Here is a 10100-nt window from a genome sequence, read left to right as displayed (position 1 = left end):
AAGTACATCTATGAATGTTATTAATGTAATAAAAAACATTTAATTCTTTGAAGTCTATTTACCGACATAAAATCACACACATATTCATCTATATTCGTATCACGTGTACACACATATGTGTAAGTATATACTACGCAATAAATGGCGGCAAATTTTTTAAGAGTTCATTACTCACTTATTGGGGATATAAACACCAAGTTCACATTGAGGTAGGAATAGAAGAGAGCTCACTCAGCCTGATAAACAGAAACCGACAAGCCCTGCGCCAGGAAGACAAGCCCCTCGAGGGCAGGGATGGTTGTCTGGCGCCTGGCGCAGGGCGGTGCGCAACGACTGTGGCGTGAATACTGTTGGTGGTACCCGGAGGCAGGAGCTGGGAACGTTGGGGCCTTCCGTTTTCAGGCAGCCCCGCAAACCAACGGTCACCGGCCCCCCGAGGCCCCTCATCCTAGCCGTTATGGAACACGGTCCCCGAGGCCCTTACCCGCTGCTCTGTGGCCCAGTGGCCGCCTGGGCCCATTTTAGGGCTGAATGGTGCAGGTTCGGCCCGCACACGCCGGAAAGGAAAGCGCCAAGCGAGGATGCCCTTGAAGAACCGAGGCGGACCGCCTGGAGACCCACCTGCAAAACCCAGGGCGCCGGGGCTGGCGGTTTCAGGGGCGGGGCCTCAAGGCCAGCGCAATGCATGCTGGGGTCATGGGGCAGGATCAGAGCAGGCACTGAAGCGGCCGATGAAGTGGCCAGTGTTTCTCGGTTCCCACGCCAGCGATGTCACAGCAGCAAAGGGCATCACGACACTGGCCGAGCAGGAAGAGGGTGGGGGCAGACGTGTGCACAAAAACAGATGTGATATTTTGCACAAGTTAAAGACCCCAGTCTAACATATCGACCACTTCCACAAGAAAAATGAAGACATTGAAGAATGGGCCTCTCTGGGACTTTGATGGAGAAGGCGATGGCACCCCACTCCAGTACTCTTGCCTGGAAAATCCCATGGATGGAGGAGCCTGGTGGGCTACAGTCAATGGGGTCGCTAAGAGTCGGACACGACTGAGCGACTTCACTTTCACTTTTCACTTTCATGCATTGAAGAAGGAAATGGCAACCCACTCCAGTGTTCTTGCCTGGAGGGAGAATCCCAGGGAGGGGGGAGCCTGGTGGGCTGCGTCTATGGGGTCGCACAGAGTCGGACACGACTGAAACGACTTAGCAGCAGCAGCAGCAGCAGCAGGGACCTTTGAAAAGAATGGCTTTTTAATATTTTCAAAACGTTTATGTTGTGAACATATTAATATTTAACAAGCTTATTAAATAATAAGCGTATTGAATTAATAAACTTTGTTTATTAAATAAGTTTTTAAAATTAAGTTCATGTGGGCATAAGTGAGTGAAATGAAGTCGCTCAGTCGTGTCCGACTCTTTGCAACCCCTTGACTCTTTGCGACTCTTAGCCCACCAGGCTCCTCCATCCATGGGATTCTCCAGGCAAGAATATTAGAGTGGGTTGCCATTTCCTTTTTCAGGAGATATTCCCGACCCAGGGGTTTCCTGCATTGCAGGCATATACTTTAACCTCTGAGTCATCAGGGAAGCCCTCATGTGGGCATAAACTTACCTTTTAAAAGCCTCAGTTACTACTAAAAGGTTATATATGGGAATATAATATGAGTGTAAGAGTGTGTGGACTGAAAATAGATACCCAAACTGAGAGCTGTGAGTTAAGTTTTGTTGGAGTGGAGGTGATTATGAGGACTATAGCCCAGGACACAGCCTCTCATGGCTCTGAGGATCTGCTTGCCAGAGGTGGGAGTCTGGCAGAGGTCAGTATATATGTGATTTTGATGAAGGGGAATACGTGCAGTCAAACATACCTTTTGGCAGAGGTTTGCTGCTAGTGCAGAGAAGGTTGCTGATAGTCATAAGGAGCAGATGTCTCTGTTAATGATTTTAGTGCTGTTCTAGATGTGAGAAGATAACTAAAAAAAATCAGGCTCATGAAGTCTTCTGAAAAGATCTAACTACCTGAAGGCCTGTTCTACCAAATTTCCCTAGAGCACAGAGCACCTCATTCCTGCTCTCTGTCTGGAATTCTTTTCAGGGTGTGTTGAAGATCAGCGACTGCAGTGGCTAAGGACTTCATTCTTATAGAACTGGGTGGTGAGCTAAATTGTTTAGTTGGCAAGCTAAAGGAATCCTAAGAAATAGTTGAATTGTGTGTTTATGTGTCTATGTAAAAATGCCCCATTTCTTTTTAAATGTCTTATAAAAAATTTAGTAGGTGAATATCCTGTATGTGACTCAACTATTTACTGAGCACTTACTATGTACCAGGCACTGAGCTAGGCACACAGGATGCACGGGTCCCTTCTTGGTATTTCTTGGTAGGGGCCACAGAAGAAAAGCAGTATAGAGTTTTGCTGCATTCTACTATAGCTAAAACTGTGTTAGAATAAACTTCCCACTATTCATATCAATTAAGCTTGAATATGTAATCATTCAGCTCGTCACAATAAAATTTGAATATGAATTTAAGTCTGAGAAGCTGCTAAGAATTTGAATGTTGAGGGTGAGGAAAGATATTTTAAAAGAGGAAATCATTTTGGAAATAATGTTACCTTATGTGCCAATAATCATTTCTATTTAATGAACTTAGCCAAAACATTAAAGTTATAACTTAATAAAATATCAATCAATAAATTGTCTAAAACAAAACAAGATAAAAAAACTATGAAGCCATCTTCTTCCCTTGTCTTCTCTGTCTCAACAAATAGCAGCTCTACTGTGGAGTCTTCCTTGACACTCACTTCTCCTTTACTCTCTACCCCAATTCAATTTATTATCAAGTTCTGAGGATTCTACCCCCGAACTGTATCTTGTCTATCATTTCATTCCACCTCTACTGTTTTGGTGGTAGGCCAAGAAATGGTCTTCAAGCCAGTACCTGCGGATGAAATACTGACTTTCAGGAGCATGAGGTTAGTGATGATGTTAAAGGAATCTGTTCATATATCCAGATCTTTATATATAGCTAATAATATAGCTATAATTATACTTTATTATAGCTTAATTATAGCTATAATCTTTGCTAATTGTCATAAAGATTTGCCTTTCCTAGCCTTCCTTTCAAAATCTTCCTTCACACACTTTATAAGAAAAGACCAGCCCTCTCCTGTCTGGAATTCCACTATGGTGCTTTCCAGGTGTAAGAAACTCAAGGATACCATAGAGCCAATGCAGAAAAGAAAAAGAAAAAAATTTAAAGGAAGGAGCACTTCTTTCAATGGTCAATTGAAAAGCATCTATAAAGGCCAGGAGTCCAAGTGAATAGTTGCTCCAAGCCTGCAGGGCCCAGCAGACACAGCGGGGAAAGGTGTGTAAACCATGTACCTGACGTGGCCTATGTGCTTGGTGGGCTGTGTGCTGGACATGGATTCCCCTGGGAACCTGGACCCGCCAGGCCCACGTCTCAGCCTGGGCCCACAAGCCTACAGTCCCCACACCCCAAATCTGACCTCGACCCCCAGGCTTCTGCAGTACCCAGACTTCACCAGCTACTCAGATGCACCCTTCTCTGCACCAAGGGGCAAATGGGCTCCCACCGCCAGTCCACCCCCCCTGGCTTTTAGGCCTCCTCTGAGCTTTATAGGCTTCCCTGGTGGCTCAGAAGGTAAAGAATATGCCTCCAATGTGGGAGACCAGGCTTTGATTTCTGGGTCAGGAAGATTCCCCTGGAGAAGGGAATGGCAACCCACTCCAGTATTCTTGCCTGGAGAATCCCATGGACAAAGGGCCCTGGCAGGCTGTAGCCCATGGGGTTGCCAACGGTCGACCATGACTGAGCGACCAACACACACACGGAGCTTTAGTGCGTGGCGCCCACATCCCCGGGGCCTGGCCCTGGCCTCCTGGTGCAGTCCCTCTGCAGCCCAGGCATTCCGTCCTCACCCGGAGGGCAAAGCCAGATTTCCTGTGAGTGGATGTGGTGTAGCCTGGCAGCTGAAGGTGGCAATGGCAGGGGTAAGACCAGGACCAAAGACAAAGCTATGTAGTCTACACCAAACTGGCTTCCCTGATGGCTCATATTAAAGAATCTGCCTGCCAATGCAAGAGACACGGGTTCGATCCCTGAGTCTGGAAGATGGCTTGGAGAAGGAAATGGCAACCCACTCCAGTATTCTTGCCTGAGAAATCCCATGGACAGAGGAGCCTGACGGGCTATAGTCCATGAGATTGCAAAAGGGTCAGACACAACTTAGGGACTAAAACAACAAAACAGCTACACAGATCACCAGTGCCTGGAGCTGGAGAAGGAATTCCTATACAGTCGTTACATCACCATCCAGGGAAAATCAGAGCTGGCTGCTAACGGGGGCTTACTGAAAGTCACGTGAAGATCTGGCTCCAAAATTGGCAGGCAAAGGAGCACAAAGTGAACCAGAAGAAGCAACAGCAGCAGCAGCACCCCCACAGCCATCCCTGCCAGCCCATGATGTGACCCCACACTCCAGCTGTGCGACCATTTGAGGACCTGTGCCCCAGCTCTGCCAGCCTCCTGAGTGCCCGCTTCCCAATGCCTGTCAAGGAGGAGTATGCTGTAGCTCCCTGACCAACTTTGTGAGATAGGGGCCCTGGGGACTCAGGTGCTGGGAATGTGGCTCCTAAAGGGACCCAGGAGGCCTGGTGTGAGTCCCAGTCCTGCCACCGACCCTCTGAGTAACCTTGGACAGATCACCCACCCCACCCCTGGGCCCAACTCTGGAGAGGTCGTAACCCCCAGGCAATCAGGGGTCACCCACTCCTCCTCCACAGACTCAAAGGTGGGAGGCCCCCATAGGGAGTAGACTCCTGGAGAAAGGAGGTGGAACCCAGAGAAGATGAAAAGCTTACAGACTGTGACCTGAGGAGGTGGCGGGGGTCAGCTCACACCTGCCTTTTCCTGCAGCCTCACTTCTCCGGGCCCCCATCCTAACATGCCCTGAACCCTCTCCAAAAAGAGTTAGACATGACTGAGCGACTAACACTTCCATCAGATTTTATTAGCTGGAAATAAAGCATCGTCAAAGAGTGAAGCAGTACTGCTTAGTGTAGTGACACTAATTCCTTTTTTTTTTCTTTTCTTTTTTAAAAATTTATTTCTAATTGGGGGATAATTGCTTAAAACTATTGTGTTAGTTTCTACCATATATCAACATGAATCAGCCATAGATATATGTATATTCCCTCCCTCTTGAACTTCCCTCCCACCTCCCATCCCGTCCCACCCCTCTAGGTTATCCCAGAGCACTGAATTTGAGCTCCCTGCATTATATAGCAAATTTCCACTGACTATCTAATTTTACGTATGGTAATGTATATGTTTCAATGCTACTCTCTCCATTTGCCCCACCCTCTTCTTCCTCCACTGTGTCCATAAGTCTATTCTCTATGTCTGTGTCTCCATTACTGCCATGCAAATAGGTTCATCAGTACCATCTTTCTAGATTCCATATTTCTGCATCGGATGCTTAGTCATTCAGTCGTGTCTGACTCTTTGTGACCCCATGGACTGTAGCCCGCCAGACTCCTCTGTCTGTGGGGATTCTCCAGGCAAGAATACTGGAGTGAGTTGCCATGCCCTCCTCCAGGGGATCTTCCCAACCCAGGGATTGAACCCAGTCTCCCGCATTGCAGGCGGATTCTTTACCCTCTGAGCCACCAGGGAAGCCCACATTTATGTGATAATGTATGGTATTTGTTTTTCTCTTTCTGACTTACTTCACTCTGTATAATAGGCTCTAGGTTCATCCACCTTATTAGAACTGAGTCCAACACATTCCTTTTTATGGCTTAGTAACAGTCCATTGTGTGTATGTACCACAACTTCTTTATCCATTCATCTGTTGATGGGCATCTAGGTTCCTTCCGTGTCCTAGCTGTTGTAAATAGTGCTGCAATGAACATTGGGGGGTACATGTGTATTTTTCAATTTTGGCTTCCTCAGGGTATATACCCGATAGTGTGATTGTTGCCTCATATGGTAGTTTTATTCCTAGTTTTTTGAGGAATCTCCATATTGTTCACAGTGACTATGTCAGTTTGCATTCCCATCAACGGGGAAGAGGGTTCCCTTGTCTCCACATCCTCTCCAGCGTTTATTGTTTGTAGATTTTTTGATGATGGTCATTCTGACTGGTGTGAGGTGATACCTTGATAGTTTTGATTTACATTTCTCTGATAATGAGCGATGTTGTGCTAGCATCTTTTCATATGTTTATTAGCCACCTGTGTGTCTTCTTTGGAGAAATATCTGGTTAGGCCTTCTGCTCACTTTTTGATTGAGTTTTTTGTTTTTTTGGTATTGAGCTAAATGACCTGATTCTAGATTTTGGAGATTAATCCTTTGTCAGTTGTTTCATTTGCTATTATTTTCTCCCATTCTGAGGGTTGTCTTTTCACCTTATTTATAGTCACCTTCACTGTGCAAAAGCTTTTAAGTTTAATTAGGTCCCATCTGTTTATTTTTGTTTTTATTTCCATTACTTTAGGAGGTGGCCTATAGAGGATCTTGCTGTGATTTATGCCAAAGAGTGTTCTAATTCTTTTAAAATAACTAGAATATTTTACAGAGCATTAGATTCTTCGAAACACACTGGGTGAAACTAGGGGACTGAAAGGTAAAGTGATTTCTTTTAAATTCATTCTGCTATATATGTGTTATATACCTATACATATACACTTTGGTATGCAGTAAGTTAAAACATATAATTTTATTATATCACAAACTATATATTCCAATTACATTCGATCATCATCTTACTTTGTTTCATGTTATATGTAATATTTTCTATCCGCTATAAAGAATTTACTTCCTAGATGCTTGGCCAAATAGATTTTTTAGCTTCATACTCTGTTCTCTCTCATTAAATATAGGGATATTTTGATTATGATATATATGACATTAACAGTTATTTCTGAAGCAGTGTCTATGATTTTTTACTTTATAGCAAAAGCTGATGACCAGTTTTCAATACCAAGGAAATATCATGCTTTTAATTACTTTTAGTTACTCTTCCTTCATTATTTTGTAATATGCATGCATGCACACTAAGTCATTTCAGTTGTGTCCAACTCTACGACCCTATGGACTGTAGCCCACCAAGCTCCTCCATCTATGGGATTTTCCAGGTAAGAATACTAGAGTGGGTTGCCATACCTCCTCTAGGAGATCTTCCTAACCTAAAGACTGAGGCCACATCCCTCACATCTCCTGCACTAGCAGGCAGGTTCTTTACCACTAGCTCCAGCTGGGAAGCCCCTATTTTAATATATAGTTATATTTTAACTACATATTACGTTGCATCATTACAATTTAAATGATGAGAAATGTATATAGGTTTATTCTTATTTGTTTAATCTATTAAAATGAATAAATTATATCTACATTATTTAATTGTGATTTGACTGGTTTTATTAATCTGTTTAAAATGCATTCATCTTTCCAGAGCTTTCTGTAATAGCTTTTGAAATGTTTATTAATGAATTTATTTGAACTGAAAAATTAAGTCAAATTTTATGATCAAAAGTCATAGTTTAGTTAATTGATTTGGCAGTGCTAGTTATGCACCTGACAGAATTTTCATTGGGATTCAATGAGCTAAATCCACAGATTCATAGTTTGACAAAAAATATTATTGAAAGACATGAAAATAGCAGGAGCTGCAGGCTTATGGGCCCAGACTGAGACTGGTGGGCCTAGAGGGGCCAGTGTACTTGGCGGAATCCTTACCCAGCACACCCTTGTACATGGTGTCCATGGCCTGCTACCCTGCACATGCTGAGCACTGGAGCCCTTGAGCAACTGCTCACCTGACCTTTCAGCCCTTATAGATGCTTTAATTAGTCATTGAAAGAAGTGTTCCTACAAACCAGTACCTCCAGAGGAAGCACAGACTTTCAGAAGTGTGACGGTGGTGATGGTTTTAAAGGAATCCATTTATAGATCCAGAGCTTTATATACGATGGGTGCATGCTAAGTTGCTCCAGTTGTGTCCGACTCTGTGTGACCCTATGGACTGTAGCCTGCCAGTCTCCTCTGTCCATAGGATTCTCCAGGCAAGAACACTGGAGTAGGTTGCCATGCCTTCCTCCAGGGGATCTTCCCCAGGCGTTGAACCCTGTGTCTCTCAAGTTTCTTGCATTGACAGGCGGGTTCCTTACCACTAGCGCCACCTGGAAAGCTCAGTTTTATATATGCATGCATGCATGCTAAGTCGCTTCAGTTGTGTCTGACTCTGTGTGACCCTAGGACAGCAGCCCACCAAGCTCCTCTGTCCATGGGATTCTCTAGGCAAGATACTGGAGTGAGTTGCCATTTCCTTCTCCAAGGTTTATATATACCCTTTGCTAATTGTCCTCAAGGCAAAAACACTGAAGTGGTTTGCCATTCCCTTCTCCAGTGGACCACGTTTTGTCACCTGACCTGCCTCTTGAGAAATCTGTATGCAGGTCAGGAAGCAACAGTTAGAACTGGACACGGAACAACAGACTGGTTCCAAATAGGGAAAGGAGGATGTCAAGGTTGTATATTGTCACCCTGCTTATTTAACTTATATGCAGAGTACATCACTAGAAACTCTGGGCTGGAGGAAGCACAAGCTGGAATCAAGATTGCCAGGAGAAATATCAATAACCTCAGATATGCAGATGACACCACCCTTATTGGCAGAAAGTGAAGAAGACCTAAAGAGCCTCTTGATGAAAGTGAAAGAGGAGAGTGAAAAAGTTGGCTTAAAGCTCAACATTCAGAAAACTAAGATCATGGCATCTGGTCCCATCACTTCAGGGCAAAGAGGCCTGGCATGCTGCAGTCCATGGGGTCTCAGAGAGTTGGACACAACAGAGCAATTGAACTGAACTGATTTGCTAATTGTCACGATTTGCTTTTCCTAACCTTTCCTTCAAAATCTTCCTTTATCCACTATACAAGAAAAGACACTCCCTCTCTCGTCTGGTTTACTGAATCTACCCCCAAAGCTTATATACTCTTCCCAAGAAAAATAAAAGAAAAATTTATGAAATTGCAAAATAATACAATACTGCATCTTATAGCATTTTATTAAAAGTGAATGAGAAATGAGTAGTAATTTCCATACGGCAAGCACTTATTAAATGATAGCTACTATTTTTGTTGTTACTATAAGTATTACTATTAATTATACTTTGAAGAAATGATAGAAAGATGCCAGATTATAGATTCACAATTTAATAATAATATGGCATGATTAGTTGCCCCTAATATTCCTTCTCTCAACTTCCCAGTAAAATATTGAAAAGATACATAAAACAACAAAGAGTAACTGCAACTCTGGGACTGAAAGAGTCTATTGGGATGTCTTACCAGCAATGGAATGTATGGCAATTGGCTGGAAATACATTACTGACTCTACATATCCCATCTTCTAAAACAGAAAGCAAATATAATTCCACAAAGAAGGTAGGAAAAGACTCATTCTCTAGCATTGCACTGACTGGAAAACCATTTATGCATTTACTGCACCAGAATGTTTTCCTGCTTCAGGTAGAATGATGCCCTCTTTCCCTGTCCCCACATTTCCATTCAGAGACTGTCACTGCTATAATACCACAGAACTAGCAGTGTCAAGCATAGAAAAGGATGTACTGTGGTATATTACACCCTAGAAGCACGGTGGGCAGGGCCATGAAGGGATGGATCCTGGCAGCAAGGCATGTGAGAAAGGGGTCTCTTTGATTTTGTATCCCCCAAAATCCTACACAAAGCATCAGCCTGTGGTAACCAGGGAAGTCAGCTATAAGAGCAGGGGAGGTCCCATTAGATAAATGCCTATAAAGACAAAAATTGGGCTAAGGGCTCTCTATATTAACCTTAATACTGATCCTACATATGAGTATCTGTTAGCTCTCAAATTAAAGCTGAGAAGAGCTAAAGACATTCAGTATAACTGATCTCTCAACCCACAGCAAGCTGGTTAAATGTTTCCTTATTCAAAGATTACTAAGCAAAGAAAGCTTCCCCAATGGCTCATTGGTAAAGAATCTGCCTGTAACGCAGGAGATGCAGGAAACTCGAGGAAATGGTAACC

At 43.6% G+C, this 10100-nt stretch overlaps 1 pseudogene; it reads left to right on the top strand.

Annotated features, from left to right (window-relative positions):
* The first annotated feature begins 581 nt into the window (after positions 1-581).
* Positions 582-4606, top strand: LOC133068821 (homeobox protein CDX-1-like; annotated as a pseudogene).
* The last annotated feature ends 5494 nt before the right edge of the window (positions 4607-10100 follow it).

The sequence above is a fragment of the Dama dama genome, chromosome 14 (assembly GCF_033118175.1).
Source record: "Dama dama isolate Ldn47 chromosome 14, ASM3311817v1, whole genome shotgun sequence".
NCBI classification, from domain to species: Eukaryota; Metazoa; Chordata; class Mammalia; order Artiodactyla; family Cervidae; genus Dama; species Dama dama.
This window is presented reverse-complemented; position numbering and strand designations above follow the sequence as displayed.